Raw genomic sequence first — 17,913 nt, 5'->3', positions numbered from 1 at the left:
CCAAGCGATAATCACTCCGAATCTCAGAAAGATTCTGTGGCACCCAAATGGCCGCAGGCTGTTTGGTATCCCGGCCTGCTAGCTCTCCTCTCCAAGGTGCCGAGAGAGAGAGATCCCCTCCCCTGGCCCAACCTGCTGTTTCAACCCCATGTAGGGCAGTACCACCAGGCAGTGCAGTCCCGGTGTCTTCACGGCTGGAGGTTATCCACCATCTCCCGCGAGCGAGAGGCTTTTTGTGTCGCACAGCAATGGAGATGGCCGGGTACCTCAGACGATCCTCCGGTCGGGGCTACTATTCAGCAAGTCGCAGACTTCTCGTCTTCCTTTGCCGAGAGAAGCCTTTCTCCGTTTCAGCTGTAAAAGGCTACCGCGCTGCACTCTGCCTAGTCTTGCAGCTGAAAGGAGCAGACATCTCCTCCTCCTTCGAGAATCCCCTACTGATGAGAAGCTTCAAAAGGTCTTGCCCACCCAGGGATCTCAGGCCCCCTGCATGGAATGTGACTCTCGTTCTAAGGAGCCTGACTCGTGCACCATACAAGCCTTTACGAGAGTCATCAGACAGGGATCTGACCCTCAAGACGGTCTTCCTGCCGGCCCTGGCATCAGCGAAGAGAGTTGGCGAACTACACGGACTTTCCTGCGATGTTAAACACTCGAGGGATTGGGATTGGTTACACTCGATTTTGTCCCGGATTTTATGGCGAAAACTCAGAATCCTTTGGTCCCTGACGCATGGTTCAAGTCCTTCACGATCCCCACCCTAGAGGACTTTGTAGGTGACGAACCAGACGAGATGCTACTGTGTCCTGTTTGAGTGCTGCAGCGCTATCTGAAGAGCACTCGACATCTCCGGCTTTGAGTGTCGACGACTCTTCGTTAGTACTGGCTCGACCAAGAAAGAAGTATCCAAGAACAGGATCTCTTTCTGGCTTCGTGAGACGTTAAGGAGAGCGTATTCTGCTGCTGGAGAAAACGACACCAGTACACTTCGTCCGAGAGCTCACGAAGTCCGCAGCATTGGTCCATCCCTCGCATTCCGGAAGAACACATCGGTTGTGCAGGTGCTGAAGGCAGGTGTATGGTCCCAACAGACCACCTTCACCTCTTTCTACCTGTGGGATGTTGCTCACAAGTCCTTGGACACTTTTTCCTTGGGTCCTGTGGGGTTGCTCAACAAGTTGTGTAGCTTACCTGGCTCCTCTAACAGGACAAGTTGTATCTTGCCTAAGATGTACGGTTGTGATTGGGAGAATGAATGTGGAGTGATTGGCCTCTCTTCTTTCTCCTCATCCTGGCTCTCTTCCCATGGGCAGGGAGCAGACGTGCCGTTACATGCTGGATCTGATGGTCGATGCAGGTAAGCACCCAACTGGAGCTCCTGTTCTATTTTCAGTTCAGGTTTATAGCCCACTCCTTCCCCTTGCAAGGTGTGAAGGAGACCATGACAGTAAGGCAAACCCAATGCTTGTGATTGCCTTAATGTCACCGACTCCCAAGTTCTTCCTAGCCTACTTTGCATGAACTGACAATTCCTCTTTCATACAAAGGGACCCAGAAGCCTGACAATTGATCCCGCATTTCTTACAACCTGATTATTTTGTCAGAGGCAGTTTTCCCTTCCTCGCTCTATCGACCAGGAAGGGAAGACAAGGTGTGGTGAACTCCAGTCGGTTCATAGGGACTCACTCAGATTCCTCCCTCCAACCAGTGAGTCTTCCTAATGTAAAGGACCGACGGTTTGTATATCATGTCGGAACAAATCACAATTTTTAAAAGTAAATTGTATTTTTCCTAACTATAAAACCGAGGTCCTTTACATTACATTTCATGCCCACCTCATGCCACCCCTCAATCTGATATCTGGGCCGAAAGGCAGATTGGAATGTTTACATCCGGGCAGGCGGTACTCCCGCCTCCCGGACGGTAGTTAACTGCTTAACCACCTTGTTCGAAAGTTCAACGGCCATTTCCAGCCTATGCTGAAAGTAAGTCCTAATGTAAAGGACCTCAGGTTTGTATAGTCAGGAAAAATACAATTTACTTTTAAAAATTGTGATTTTTTCTTACTTGAGTTGTATGGTAAATTTTGTAAGAGTATGGATATGCCCAAGTAGAGTTAAACAACAGTGGTGTGAAGGGCATGTTCGTGTGTGGGGGAACTTCATATCATCTGTATGTAGATCCCCACTACTATTGCTCATTTTTTAGGGTTATGACCTGCATTCCTGACCTTCCTTGTGGAAATTTTGTAAGTGGGTGTCCCCTGCAGCATAAAAGGTTTGGGAACAAGAGGAGGCACAGGTGGAAGCAATGATGGAGAAAGGTGTCATTGAAATTGTAGAGTGCCAGTGTAGGGTTTTATAGTTGTATTTTCCTGGTGGAGAAGGTGACTGGAGGTTAGAGACTGGTGATCAACCTCTCTCCCCTGAGCGAGAATGTGTTGCAGACTCAGTTCAAAATGGAGATGGCATTGTTTGTGCTGGAATCCATTGGAAAAAGTGAGTGTGTTTGATAAATCTGAAGGATGCATACTATCAAGGACCCATTCATCAGAGTTGTTGGAGGTACCTACATTTTGTCTGTAGCAGGAATGTATACAATTTTAAAATGTTATGCTTCAGTCTGGCAAAGGCCTATCAGGTGTTTACTTGGCTGTCAGCTGCTCTTGGCTTGGGACCATTTGAGGGCTATTTGCTTGTTGAGGTACCTAGACAGTAGGTATGTCTTGGTATCCTCAGAGGCATGGATCCTTCAGGACAGAGGTCTCCTTCTTGCCTTTTGTCACAAGTTGGGGATTATGATCAACTGGGAAAAGTCAGTCTCATTCCCAAGCAGCAGGCAGAGTAACCTACCTGAAGATGTTCATAGACTGTATCAGAAAGAGGCTACCTGGTAGACTTTTGAATGAACAGATTCAGGGAGGTGGTGATGCAGTTCCTGACCTGGCAAGAACAACTAGCTTGGATTAGGCAAGCATTCTTAAGTCATCTGTCATATCTGGAGAAGCTCATGCCTCATGCGTGGAGTCATGGTAGCTTCTTGACTCATTCCTCTGACTCAGGAGGTAAAGGCAGACTTAGCTTGATGGATAGATGGCAGAAACCTCTTAAAGGGAATTCCCTTAAACTCTCCACCTCCAGAAATGATTTTGTTCTCAGAAACATTGTTGAGGGGTGGGACATACATCTGAAATGAGGGTTCGTTTCAGGTGTGTTGCAGAAAGACTCATCATTTGCTCATCAGTATTCTGGAGATGCGGGTGCTGTGGTTATTGTTGCAAGAATTTCAGCTGCAGTTGAGAGATCACTTGGTGGTGGTGGTGAGTGACAGCACAACCGTTGTGGCCTACCACAGCAAACGGGGCAGATAGTGTCTTGGACTCTTAAGTGTCAGTTGGTTTTGCAGATGCACAAGTGGGCAGTTCACTAAGCCATTGAAGTCTACCGGATACTTTTTAGGCAGGCGTAAAATTCTAGCAGATCAGCTCAGTTATCAGGGTCTCTTCATCCCCAAGTAATGGAGAAGTTGTTCGAGTTATGGAGTTCTGTGCGCAGTGTTTTTGCAAGCAGGTTTTATCCAGTTCTGGATTCCTGGATGATGATGGAAGATACATTCCAACACCCATGGGGAAACCTGGATGATTATGTGTTTCCACCATTCAGACTTCTTTGCAGAGTGCTAAGCAGAATTTTTGTCAACCCAGGTCTTTAAATGACTCTGGTGTCTCCTTGTTGGGAGCAAGCTGAGTGGTTTCCTGATCTGGTGTCTTTACTGGTTGAGGCACTGAGAGAGCTATTTCTGTGGCCCATCCTCCTGTGTCAGCAGCATGTTTGCAAGTACCATCAAGCAGTTTGTTCCCTGCTCCTTCATGCTTGGAGGTTATCCAGCATCTCTTGCAAGAGAGACTTGTCACAGGGCTGTGAGGGAGATGTTGGGGTACCTTCATTGTTTCTAAGCAGACATGTACCAAAGAAAGTGGGCCCTCTTAGAACTGCGATTAGTGTCGTGGAAGGAATATCTCTCTGGTTGGAGTGCCTATTCTGTGGATTGCAGACTTTCTCATCTACCTGTGCTGAGACAAGGTCCTTTCTGTCTCTACAGGCAAAGGCTATCACTTGGCCTTATTGTAGGTTTTCAAGCTGAAGAGGCTAGACCTCTCCACTTTGGTGGAGCTTTCTGTGCTCATGGGAAGTTTTGAGCAGTCTTGTCCTCCTTGAGAACATATGGCTGCCCAAGTTGGATGTGTCCCAGGATCTGCACGATTACATGGCCTGTCTTACCTTGTTTGGCACTTGAAAGATTAGCTCTCTCTTGTCAATTTTACATGAGTTTGTGGAAAAACTCGGGACCCACCTGTTTCAGACAAGAGATGCGAGAGAGTCTTGATCCCCTCCCTCTAAGACTCTGTTGGTGACCCAGATGAGATGCTGCTTTGCCCAGTGTGAAGCTGGTCCTTTCATGCTCTGCAGGCAAAGGCCATCACTCAGCCTTATCACTGGTTTTCAAGCTGAAGGGAATAGACCTCTCCATTTCGGTGGGAGTTGTCTATGCTCATGGTAAGTTTTGAGCAGTCTTGTCCTCCTCAGGAGCATATGCCTGCCCAAGTCGGATGTGTACCAGGATCTGCGCAGCCTTACCAGGGTGCCTTCAAACTTTTTCTCATGCTGCAGACAGAGATCTTATTCTTAAGATTGTGTTTCTCTTAGTTTTGGCCTTGGCGAAAAGGGTAGGGGAGTTACATGACCTGTCTTGTCATGTTTGGCACTTGGAAGGGTGGGGCTCTCTCTTGTCATTTTATCCTGAGTGTGTGGAAAAACTCAGGACCATCCTGTTTCAGACGAGATTCAAGAGTCTTGATCCCCTCCCTCCGAGACTTTGTTGTTGGCGACCCAGATGAGATGCTGCATTGTCCAGTGTGAGCTGTTGGGTATTATTTGAAAAACATCCACTTTCAGAGGTCAGGGTATAGAAGGCTTTTCTACACTCCAGCCAGAAGGCTTTCCATCAGTGCCACTAAGAGCAATAATTAGTCTAGGAACACCCTTTCTCTATGGCTTTGTGAAGTGATCAGATGGGCCTGTATCTCCTCTGAGGAGATTGTCCTTCCTTCCTGCTAGAAAGTTCTTGAAGTTTTGGAAAAACTTTTTGGTTTTTCATGTATTTAGCATAGGAGTATGGTGTGGTCAAACTACATTCACCGCTTTTTCCCTGAGGGTTGTCACCCATAGGTCTCTGGATACCTTCTCTTTTGGATCTGTGGTGGCTGCCCAACAAGTGTAAATCTGGTGATGGGAATATAGAGTGACTGGCTTCCCTTTCTAACCTTATCCTTCTTTAAGAGCAGCATCTAGGCGAAGTGCATGCTGGAGTTGGAGAAGATACAGGTGCGTACGCTTCGGGCATCTTGTCCTATTTCTTAATTCCCACCTAGTCAGATCTTCATCTGTGCTATCTTCTGTGATTTCTGGGAAGCTGTGAAAATCAAGGATTCAGATAAGTTACAAGTAAAATGTAGATTTTCGTCTTCTAGATGGTTGAGGGCAAGGCTAAAGGGATTTGATTGAGTAGGAGTATCTACACTCACAGGTACAGTTCCTTAGAGGTACTATGCTATCAGAATTGAAAAAAATCAGTATGGGCTCGATATCAACATCTCTCAGTTACCCCAATGTTAAATCTCAGCCCTTTTTAGTCACTTTTTTATATATGGTGTCCCTTGCACACAGAAGCACAGGTCTTATAAATTGTTTTAGATTTTATAGTTTGTTCTTCAAGCTATTAACCCTTAAACACCTGTTGGACGTAGCAAACGTCGACTAAAATTGTCTGTTGAATGCCGAGTGGATGTAGCAAACGTCGACTACAAAAAATTTCAACCTTCGGTCAACTTTGACTCGACCGAAATGGTCGAAAAATGCAATTGTAAGCTAAAACTCTTACATTCTAGTAATATTCAATCATGTACCTTCATTTTGCAACAAATTGGAAGTCTCTAGCACAATATTTCGATTTATGGTGAATTTTTGAAAAAAAACTTTTTCTTACGCCCACATGTAACTCGCCGAAAAAAGAAATTCTTTCGTCATTTTGTCGTAATTTTTGCACTGTTCTATATTAGCCGTTACATAAAGTTTTATATATGAAAATGTGCGCAATTTCATGTACAATACAACAGAAAATAACTCATGGTTGTAGCTTTTATCAGTTTTGAAATATTTTCATATAAATCACGATAACTGCCAAAATTTCAACCTTGGTCAACTTTTGACTCGACCAAAATGGTAAAAAACGCAATTGTAAGCTAAAACTCTTACATTCTAGTAATATTCAATCATTTACCTTCATTTTGCAAACAATTGGAAGTCTCTAGCACAATATTTCGATTTATGGTGAATTTTTGAAAAAACTTTTTCCTTACGTCCGCCCAGAAATTCTTTCAAATCACGTTGTAAGTAATGTTTGCAACTCATGGTTGTAGCTTTTATCAGTTTTGAAATATTTTCATATAAATCACGATAACTGCCAAAATTTCAAGCTTTGGTCAACTTTAACTCGACTGAAATGGTAAAAACGCAATTATAAGCTAAAACTCTTACATTCTAGTAATATTCAATCATGTACCTTCATTTTGCAACAAACTGGAAGTCTCTAGCACAATATTTCGATTTATGGTGAATTTCTGAAAAAAATTTTTTCCTTACGTCTGTGCCGATAACTCGGCCGAACATCTCAGAAATTATTTCGTCATGTTGTTGTAATGTTTGCATCGTTTTACATTAGTCGTTACATAAACTTTTATATATGAAAATGTGTGCAATTTCATGTAGAATACAACAGAAATTAGCTCATGGTTGTAGCTTTTATCAGTTTTGAAATATTTTCACATAAATCACGATAACTGCCAAAATTTCAACCTTCAGTCAACTTTAACTCGACCGAAATGGTAAAAAACGCAATTAAAGCTAAAACTCTTACATTCTAGTAATATTCAATCGTTTACCTTCATTTTGCAATAAATTGGAAGTCTCTAGCACAATATTTCAATTTATGGTGAATTTTTAAAAAACATTTTCCTTACGTCTCTGCAACAAGGAAAACGTCGCCAACATCTCAGAAATTCTTTCGTCTCGTTGTCGTAATATTTGCACCGTTTTATATTAGCCGATACATAAAGTTTTATATATGAAAATGTGCGCAATTTCATTCACAATACAACAAAAAATAACTCATGGTTGTAGCTTTTATCAGTTTTGAAATATTTTCATATAAATCACGATAAATAGAAAAAATTCGACTTTTGGTCAACTTTAACTCGACCAAAATGGTCGAAAACTGCAATTGTAAGCTAAAACACTTACAGTCTAGTAATATTCAATCAATTAGCTTCATTTTTCAACAAACGGGAAGTCTCTAGCACAATATTTCGATTTATGGCGAATTTTGAAAAAAAAAACTTTTAAATCCCCTTACAATTCATGCATCATTTTGTGATAATATTTTCTCTGTGTTGCTTTGATCGTTTAAAATTTGTTATATACCAAAATCATCGCAATTTAGTGTACAATACAACTAAAAAAATTAAGTCATTAGCTTTAACCGTTTTGCTTACAGCGATTTGTATACAATTATATACAAGGTTTTTTTTTTTCCTGTCATATATTCCAATATTTATATATGATAATGATATTTTTTCATTTCTGATGGTTGCATACTAAACTTCAGGCAATGACAAAAAAAAATGAGCCAAAAATGAACTCTTAATCTTAAAAACTAAGCGTGCTGTGATTTTTGAAAAAACTTTTTCCCGCTTCAGCTAACTCACCGATTTCAGGCATACGGGAGACGTTTTTGTAAATAGGGCTTCAGCGTTAAAGGGTTAACAAGGTTATTGATTTGGTACACTTTGAGTATGGTGTATTGGTACAGGTCGACCATCACTAATCCGGCAATCATTAATCCAGCTCCATCACTAATCTGGGGCTAATTTCGGCTAACACAATTTCAAATTTCCCGGTTCACCACACCTGCCTGCTGTTACTGTTTGTGGGCACTACTTGTGCACATACATATGTTCCCTATGAACATGATTGGATTTACCTTTTGGGTTGTAAGGAAATGAGAAAGTGCAGTAAAAATGTAAATGAGAATAGCTTAAATTAAAATATGAAAATCATAATTATAATAAACACGAAACAAAAGTTGTAGTAAATTCTCCAATTTCAGCAAATGAGTTTGTGCCTAAGTACAAACCCTATACACAGGATTGCATTCATCTTTTGGGTTGTAAAAATAGAAAGTGAGAAAATACAGTAAAAATAATAATGAGAATAGCATAATATATAAATAAGAAAAATCATAAATGTAACAACATGAACCAAAACAAGCTGTAGCAAAATCTTCAATGCTAGATAGTGAGTCTGTGCGTTCATACGTGCCCTGTGCGCACAATTACATTTACTTTATGGGTTTTAAAAATAAAAGAGAAAATACAGTAAAAAATAAATGAGAATAGCATGAAATATAGATTTTAAAAATCATAAGCACAACAACACGAACCAGAATAAGCTGTAGCAAGTTCTCCCATGCCAGAGAATGAGCTTGTGCGTTCATACGTACCTTAGGCACACAGTTGCATATATCTTTCGGGTCGTAAAAATAAAAAAAGAGAAAATAAGGTAAAATTATAAATGAGAATTGTATAGCATAAATTAAAATGTCATAAGCATAACAACACGAACCAAATCAAGCTTGTGCAAGTTCACTGATGCCTTATAAACAGTGGAGGGCACGATTTCGAAAAGCTATGAAAGCTGCCAGAAGACAATCATGGGCAGGATATGTATCCTCTATTAACAGCAGAACACCAGTCAGCAGCATTTGGAATAAAATAAGAAAAATTCAGGGTAAATTTACACCCAATCCTCCTCCAGTCCTTAAAGTAAATAATAATCATGTCACTGATGCCACAGAAGTTAGTAATATATTTTCTGAACACTTTGCTCGAGTCTCTGAAAAATCAGATAGTTCCCCAGGACATCATTTCAGAATGATGGAAGAACAACAGGTACTTGATTTTTCATCAAACAAAAGTGAATCTTACAATATGCCTTTTTCTGAAAGGGAATTTGACTCTGCTTTAGCCAGGAGCAAGAACACTGCCCCTGGCCCAGATGAGATTCCTTATAAAATGTTTAAACACATTTCAAGGAACACAAAACTTTTTATAATCAGCATCATCAATAGAATATGGGATGAAAGCAGCTACCCTAGCATATGGGAATTGGCAACCATGTTACCATTTCTTAAGCCTGGAAAAGATCCTCTCTATGCAGCAAGTTACCGCCCCATTGCGTTAACTTGCTGTTTGTGTAAATTAATGGAAAAAATGGTAAATGTAAGGCTGATGTGGTATTTAGAGCACAACAGTATCTTAACACCTTCTCAGTGTGGCTTTCGAAAAATGCACTCCACACTGGATATCTTACTGCAACTTGAAACCTCTGTCTGTGAAGCATTTGCCTCCAAACAACACCACGTGACAGTGTTTTTTGATATAGAAAAGGCATATGACACTGCTTGGAGACATGTAATTCTCAAGACAATACATAATAGTGGTCTACGAGGAAAATTACCTTTATTTGTCAGATCATTTTTACATCGTAGGTATTTTAAAGTTAAAGTTGGCAGTACTTTATCAGAGAAAAGGTGCCAAGAAGAAGGTGTTCCCCAGGGCAGTGTTCTCAGTGTAACACTTTTTTGCTCTGGCCATAAACAGTGTTACATCTGTTATTCCAAAAGAGGTCTTAAAGACGTTATTTGTGGATGACCTGTCAATATCTTTTGCTGCCACCCGGATGACTGTAGCCGAAAGAAAGTTACAATTAACGATAAATAAAATAACAAGTTGGGCTGAGAAACAGGGTTTTAAAATCTCTGTAAGTAAGACTACTGCTGTCCACTTCTGCCGGATTAGGGAATACATCCTGATCCAGACCTCTATTTGTATGGCCATAGAATCCCATGTGTAGAACAAAGCGCACTTCTTAGGCCTAGTTTTTGACAGCAGAATGACTTGGGTCCCCATATCAAACATATCAAAGCAAAGTGCCTAGAAGCTCTACACATCTTGAAGGTGCTGTCTCACACCAGTTGGGGAGCTAGTAGAAATCTTATACTGAAGCTTCATAAAACCTTAATTTTATCAAAGCTGTCATACGGTTGTGAAGTATATTCTTCAGCCTCTTCATCTAACTTGAAAAATTTTAGATTCTGTTCATCATTCAGGTATTCGTATAGCCACAGGAGCTTTTCGTTCATCACCAATATCTAGTTTGCTAGTTGATGCAGGAGAAATGCCCCTTGAACTCTATAGTCAGTCAACATTGCTTCGATACTGGTTTAGAGTGCAAAGACTTCCCAAATCTCTGGCTTTTGCTGTGGCAAACAGAAATATTTTTAACAGTTTTTATGAATATCATCCAAGGTATCCTACTCCTTTTAGCTATAGAATTAAAAAGATTTTAGAGGATACAAATATTGGAAAAATCCCCGTACTTCCTTGTGTGTATCCCATTACTCCTGTCTGGAAGTTACCTGCTGTGAAATTCTGCAGGTACTTCAGTGGAGCAAAGAGGGATAAATCTGATGAGGAAATGAGGGCAATATTTTTAGAGCATGCTTCAGAGCATATGGATACAAGATTTATATTTACCGATGGTTCCAAATCCAATGCTGGCGTTGGTTATGGAGTTTTTAGTGAATCTTTTAACCGAAGAGGTGTGCTTCCTTCAGTTGCTTCAAACTTTACAGCTGAGCTGTATGGCATCTTAGTAGCACTGTAAAAGTGCCTTAGAGTCCCTGGAAGTCTTCAATACTGATCATCCCTTAGTGTTGAAGATCTTGCAGTGGATCTTCTTGCACCATTGTAGAGGAAGCATTGTTTCTTTTTGTTGGGTTCCTGCCCATGTGAACATATCAGGAAATGAAAAGGCAGACCAGCTAGCCAAATCAGCAGCACAAATTTTGATACCCAGAAAATGTCCTGTTCCATATCGTGATGCATTCCATATTATATGGAAATCCATCCAGCAATTATGGGCACTTCAGTGGGACAGAGTAGGCCCCAATAAAATGAAAGAAGTCACTAGTCAGACACACCCTCGGAAATATGACCTAATGCCAAGGAAGTGGGAGGTTGTATTGTGTAGATTACGTATTGGCCATACACGTTTAACTCACGGCTTTGTGATGAATGGGGAGAATGAGCCCTTCTGTGACGATTGCTTGGTTCCACTGACTGTTAGACATTTGCTGGTTGGGTGTCCCAGTCTGGTGGAACTTAGGAATCATTTTTTATCAAATAGCAGTGAAGCAGGTGGTAATTATAACATGGCAAAACTGTTGGGAGAAAGTATATGTATTAATAATGTTATCTCTTTTATCGAAGAAGCTGGTCTTCTCAAATATATTTGACAGCTGTGCTGTCTTAGTATATATATATATATTTTATTTTTCTAAAGTTATACTGTTTATCGGATCAAATTTATTAATAGTTCTTTTTAGCAGAATTTTATATATTTATTTATTTATTTTAGCTAGTTTTCTTTTTTGTTTTTTCTTTTTAATAAAATTTATATGTAGTTCTTTTTAGCAGAATTTTAATTTTAATTTTTATAACATACTATAAAAATGAAAAGATCACACTTAGTATTCGGCGTCGGTGACCTTGGTAGTTGTGACGCCAGATAACCCTCAGTTAATCAATCAATCAATCAGAGAGTAAGTTTGCGCGTTCATATGTACGGAGGCACACAATTCCGTTTGTCTTTTGGGTTATAAAAGTAAAAATGAGTAAATACGGTAAAAATATAAAAGAATAGCATAACATATAAATAAAAATATTATAAGCATAACAACAAGAACCAAAACAAGTGGTGTAAGTTCTCTGATGCCAGTGAATGAGTTTATGCATTCATATGTACCATAGGCACACGATTCCGTTTATCATTTGGGTTAAAATAAAAAAAGAGAAAATACAGTGAAGATATAAATGAGAATAACATAAAGTAGGAATAAAAAAAAATTATAAGCATAACAACATGAACCAAAACAAGTTGGTGCAAGTTCGCTGGCACCAGCGAATGAGTTTGTGTGCAAATATATACCCTAGGCACACGATTGTATTTACCTTCGGGTAAAATTAAAAATGAGAAAATACAAGTGTAAAATATAAGTAAAAAAAAAAAATATAAGCTTAAGAACACCAACCAAAACAAGCTGTAGGATGTTCTCCGATGCCAGCGAGTAAGTTTAACTTTAAAAGATAATATGACAAAATGAACCAAAACAAGCTGCAGCAAGTTCACTGAAGCCAGAATTGAGTTTGTGCATTCGTATGTACCCTATTTACAGTATTGCGGTTATCTTTTGCGTTGTAAAAATAAAGCATGAGAAAATGCAGCAAAAATATACACGAGAATAACATAAAACATATATAAAAAAATTCCAAGATGGAGAAGATGGGAATCCTGATAGCCCTTCACCTCATGACATGTACAGTAAATGTGCTAGTTGGAAATTCCAGCTCTTCACTTTGGAAGCAGCATTGATGAACTTTCTTGTGTAAGTCAACAGAATACGTATACCATTTACAGACACCACCCTATCGTACTTACGAGCATTCAGCTTACAAACATTCAGAGTTACAAACAAACAGGATTGCAAATTATAATTGTGTTCAGAGCACTCCCTTTTGCCAGCTATAAGTTCAAATTTTGGTTTGCGCACCTATTCTGTACATACAGTATTGTAGTATGTACACTCGGCAAGAAAAGTGAAGATACAGTTTTTTTAAATCTTCGGTCATATATTGCTCAATAATGCGACATCTGGCAACTTTAGAAAGGGGAGGAGCTTCAGTCTTGGTGTGTTGGTTTTTTGCTTGACCTCCTATAACTTTCAATCATATTCTACGATTCTCACATCATTGATACTTAAATGCAGTAGTAAGCTTTACAATATTCGTTCAAGTTGTAATTTGCAGCGACAGTTCTGAGCAAACTAAACATTTTTTTACTTTACCTACCAATTAACCTTACACAAATGAAATTTATGACACCACAATGAACGGAATGCTTGCATAATCGGAAACGCGATCTTCCATAGTGAAATCAAGAGTTAAGTTTGAGCAATGTCCAAGGAAAATCGTGGGGAACAATAAAGGAACGAATGCAATGTTGCGATGAGAGAGAGAGAGAGAGAGAGAGAGAGAGAGAGAGAGAGAGAGAGAGAGAGAGAGTGCTGTTGTGTAAGCCTAGGCCTACAGTATATGAAGAGCTATTCATTTCATTATTTTGTTCTTTTAGAGATTGAGCGATACTATATTTGTATAGTATGTTTTAGCAATGGAGAGAGAGAGAGAGAGACTATGGTAACGTCAAGAAACATCCAGTTACTTGTGTTTTTGCGCGAATCGCCCCACACATCATAGAGAAACGCTCTTGCGGATTTAAATAGATTTGGTCAACTTACCGTAGCTGTCGCAACATGTACTGCCATTAATTCCAGCTGACTTTTAACACCGTGAAATACAAATATGAATGTGTAAAAGTTAAAGAAATTATCATTATCTCGTATGATGATGCAATAATAAGCCTGTCCATAACGGAAAACGAGTAAATATTGCCGTTCTGATAAATAGTACTACACCGAGATATCCACACACTATCTTTTAGATCTCTATGAACGAAGTCATCTGAGAAATTCTGATTACTTCGGACATGCATGGTGTTTTTAAGTATCTGAACGTTTTTGTTTTGCAAGTTTAACATATATGATATAATTTGCATTGTATTTTCATATTCTAGGGTAAACTTACCGAGATTATGTGTTTTCTGTAAGAAAAAAATTAAAATTCGATGAACGAAATCTAAAGAAAACTGTATCTTCACTTTTCTTGCCGAGTGTACACTGTATTGTGCTTTAGGATGAAAAAACATACATTACTGTATTTTTTATATAAGTACCTTACCAAGTAATTACATTGCTTTTATTTCCACTCGTGCGGCAGCTCAAAATTTAAAAGCCACCCCAGTGCTATTGTTTTTGTGGCGGCGACAGCCCCGCCCAATATTGGGGAGCGATAGGGAATGACAAAGCGAAAGAGCTCAGTTCATTTCTGCCGGCTCTCAAGTAACATCGATGGTTTGCAGCAGTTCTGATGAAGTATTCTTACATTTGTGTAGCTTCTGTTACTGCACTAGCTTAGGTTTTTATAACCAGCTTAGTTTTTACGTAACTGTGACTTCATTATGTCTGATTCCAGTTCCCTTTAGTATTAGGTACTGTCGGGAGGGGTGTAACACTTATGACTCCCACTTGATTTGTGCTAGTTGTAGGGAACATTTGTGTTCAAAAGAGAATACCTATGATGAATGTAAAGACTGGAATGAAAAGCAGTGGAAGATTTTGCAGTCACATCTTGATAAACTCAATTGGGATAGTAAGCGAAAGGCAGCAGTTAGAACACATAGCATTAATTCTACTCTTAACCCTAGGGCTGAAAATGTTCCTTCCGTTCATCCTTTCCCCATTTTAACAGTTTCCTATCTCTAGTCCTCCTACCTTTGTACCACCTACTCCTGTATCTGGGTCCCATGCTTCCGACCCCAATGCCATTGCCAGTCGTGAAGGTAGAATTGATCGTAAGTTCGAGCTTGATGACAAGTTCTATGGCAGAATTATGACCGTCTGTCAAAGTTCTCATGGAGAAGGTTTTCAGTGATAAATCGAAAATTGAAAGTGTGGTGCCAGTGTAGGAGGTAGCTGCCTGTCCCGCCAGCTCTGCTAGACAAAGGTCACTGTCACACACCCCTGACCTTGGGAGACGACATATCGGAGGTCCAAGGGAGGCCGGTGGGGTTTGCCCACGGGTAGTCGCCCCCTCAGTCGGGCCCGTGACTCAGGCTGTGACTACAAACAGCCATTGGAAAGGTGTGTCTGCTAACGTGAGTGAGTTGTCTTCCCACTCGGACAGTTCGAGCCCTGACAAGAGGCGCCAATGGTGTTTACCAGGGGAGTCTCACCCATTGAAGAGACATTTGGACGATGGGTTCCTGTCATCGCTATTTCCTGTAAGCAGCCTAAGGAGCCACCCCACAGCCCTCAACCCTCAACCCTCCTGCAGCACCTGGCCTAGCCCACAGTATCTTTCTCCTGAACACTCAACCTCTCGTCAGTTTTTGGCTCCCCACCGCTAGAGCTGTAAGAAGCTCTCCTCTTCCAGGTGCCACTCGCCTTCCAGGAACCCAGTGTCTTCATCCAAGGGCTCAGCACCAGCGGTTTCTTCCAAGTACCCGTTGTCCGCTTCCGAATGCCTGTTGTCTCCCTCAGCAGACAAGTGCCTGGCACCAGATGAGTGTTCAGCTCCAACCAAGCACCCGACTCCCACTCTTCCTTTGAGCTGTTCTGTGCTTGAGACTGTGGACCCGTCCATGGCACCCATCAAGGGGCAATTTGCGGATATTATGGTTTTTTGTAGAAGGCTCCTGCTTTGTCCAAGCCTCCTCAAGATCCTCTGTTGTCTCCTGTTTCTTCAGATGAAGAGAAAGTGGCTCAAGAACCTGCTCTGTCATCATATGCAGCTCTGATAAGGTTTTCCTTGGCCAGTTATCAGACCCTCTTTGCCCCAGCTGCTCCAGTTTCTCCTGCCTCTACCTTCCTCATGAGGAATCAGCCCGACATCAGCTCTCGTTTGCCTAAGATGGTACTGTGCTCTTCCCAGAAGTCTTTGAGGGAAGTCGATGACTGGCTCTCTCAGAAGAGGGAACAGGACAAGGCTGCCTTTGCCTTCCCTCCTTCAAGACTTACACATAGGAGATGTCTTGCCTATGACACAGGAGAAGCTCCCTCCTTGGGAGTTGCTGCCTCCTCCCAGGGGGACTTTTCAGGCTTAATTGACTCAGCCCATCATTTGGCCTTCTCTTCTGCCAAGATTATGTTTCATATATGTAACTTATCAAGTAATTATATAGCTATACTTTCTATTCACGTGGCAGTTAAAAATTTGAAGTTTGCAGTAGCAGTTCATTTGTTTATAGTGTAGGTAACTACCCTGCCCTCTATCGGGGAACAAGTACAACGTAACAGCGATTGTCACTACTTTTCTGCCGGCTTTACCGTCAACACTTAATGGTTTGGTGGTTGAATTTGAGGTTTTTTCTTTGCTTATCCCGAGGATTTGGTGAAGTACCCATTATTTTGGTAGCTTTTCAGCTTAGCCTTGTGGTATTTCTACTGTGTATTTATGATATCTGATTCCAGTTCAAGTATTAGGTATTGTAGGGAGGGTTGCAAGACCTGAATGACCAAAGTAACCTATGATAGTCATACGATCTGTGCTAAATGTAGAGGACGAGTGCTGAATAGATCTCACTTGTGATGAATGTGTTGGATGGGATGAGAAGAAATGGAAGGTTCTCAGGTCTTATTTGGATAAGTTAGATAGAGATAGGAAAAGGAAGGTGGCTGTTAGAGCTGAAAGTAGAGCCCAGAGTGTAGAGAGTAGAGCTCAGAGTGTACAGCCTGTCACTAACATTCAACTCATTGACCATAATATTCCTTCTTCTCCTGCCCTTGCTCATCCCCCATCCTTAGCCCTCCTAATAATTCTCCATCAACTCCTATTCCTGGCTCCCATGCTTCCGATCCCAGTACTGTAGCCAGCCTCAAGGGTAAGCACAATTGTAGATTCAATCTTGTAGTTAATACTTTGTCGAAGTTGGGTGAATCGTTTAAAGTCCTTATGGACAAAGTGCTGAGTATTAAACACATGCCAGTGTCAGTGTCAGTGCCAATGGAGGAGGTGGCTGTCCATCCCGCTGATGCTCCCAGACGAAGGTCACTGTCACACTCCCCTGAACCTGGGAGCAGACATACCGGAGGTCCAAAGGAGGTTAGTGGGGATTGCCCATGAGCAGTTGCCCCCTCATCCGACTCCGTGTTCGTAATTCTGACAGCAGTTGGAAAGTCGTCACGGTGAGCCCCCACCAGTTTTTGTCTGACTCGGATAGTGACTCTAATGCTAATAAGAGGTGTTTTTGGCATTTCCCAGGTGAATCTCATCCCTTGAAGAGACATCATGATAGAAGCGCCTCTCCCTTTTCTCCGAAGCATGCTAGAGATCATTCTGCTAATCTGCAACCGGGTTGCAGTATGTGGCACAGCCCCGTTCTGCCTTCTCCTGAGCATTCACATGCTGGACTTTCTCACTCGGCTCATAAGCGCTCTTCTAAGAAACACGCTTCTTCTGGGCGCCCATATCAGCGTCCAGAATGTTCACCAGACTGCCTCCCAGTCTTCAAGTGCCCATCTCGTATTCCAAAGTGCCTGTCTCGGACTCCAGAGTGCCTGCCTCGCTCCCCCGAGCACCCATCTTGAGCCAGCTCAGCCCCCACAAAGCACTCAGCACCAACCGGACACCTGGCGCCAACAGTTCGCCCAACTTCTACTGAACACACACCTACGTCATCATCTCCCGCTCTTGTGCCTGAAGATCCTTCGTTCACACATACAGGCATTCCCTGGTTATTGGGGGGGTTTCCGTTCTTATGGTGTGATAACCAAAAATCGGCAATTTTCGGTGCATTTTCAGTGATTTTCTGGGCTTATCGGAGCTGAAAAGTGCAGAAAATCGCTGATTTTCGGTTATTGACGCCTCTGTTAGGTATGTACTGGCACCAATACCTAATTATCGGCGCAGATAAGCAGAAATCGGCGATTTTCGTTGCTAGACAGGCGCCGTAAAACCGGATCTCTGATAACTGAGCCCAATGATAACCGGGGACTGCCTGTATTAAGAAACCAAGCAGATTCTGGCTCATGCCTACCTCAGATGGTTCTCTCTTTGTCTGCAAG

At 41.5% G+C, this 17,913-nt stretch overlaps 1 protein-coding gene across 4 annotated transcripts in view; it reads left to right on the top strand.

Moving 5' to 3' along the window:
- LOC136826930 (terminal uridylyltransferase 7-like) overlaps positions 1–17,913 on the top strand; it is a 182,577-nt gene that overhangs the window by 18,167 nt on the left and 146,497 nt on the right. The gene's annotated exons all lie outside the window — the stretch shown is intronic.

Source organism: Macrobrachium rosenbergii, chromosome 41, assembly GCF_040412425.1.
Source record: "Macrobrachium rosenbergii isolate ZJJX-2024 chromosome 41, ASM4041242v1, whole genome shotgun sequence".
Classification (NCBI taxonomy): domain Eukaryota; kingdom Metazoa; phylum Arthropoda; class Malacostraca; order Decapoda; family Palaemonidae; genus Macrobrachium; species Macrobrachium rosenbergii.
The sequence above is the reverse complement of the archived record's forward strand: the minus strand, read 5'-3'. Positions and strand labels throughout refer to the sequence as shown.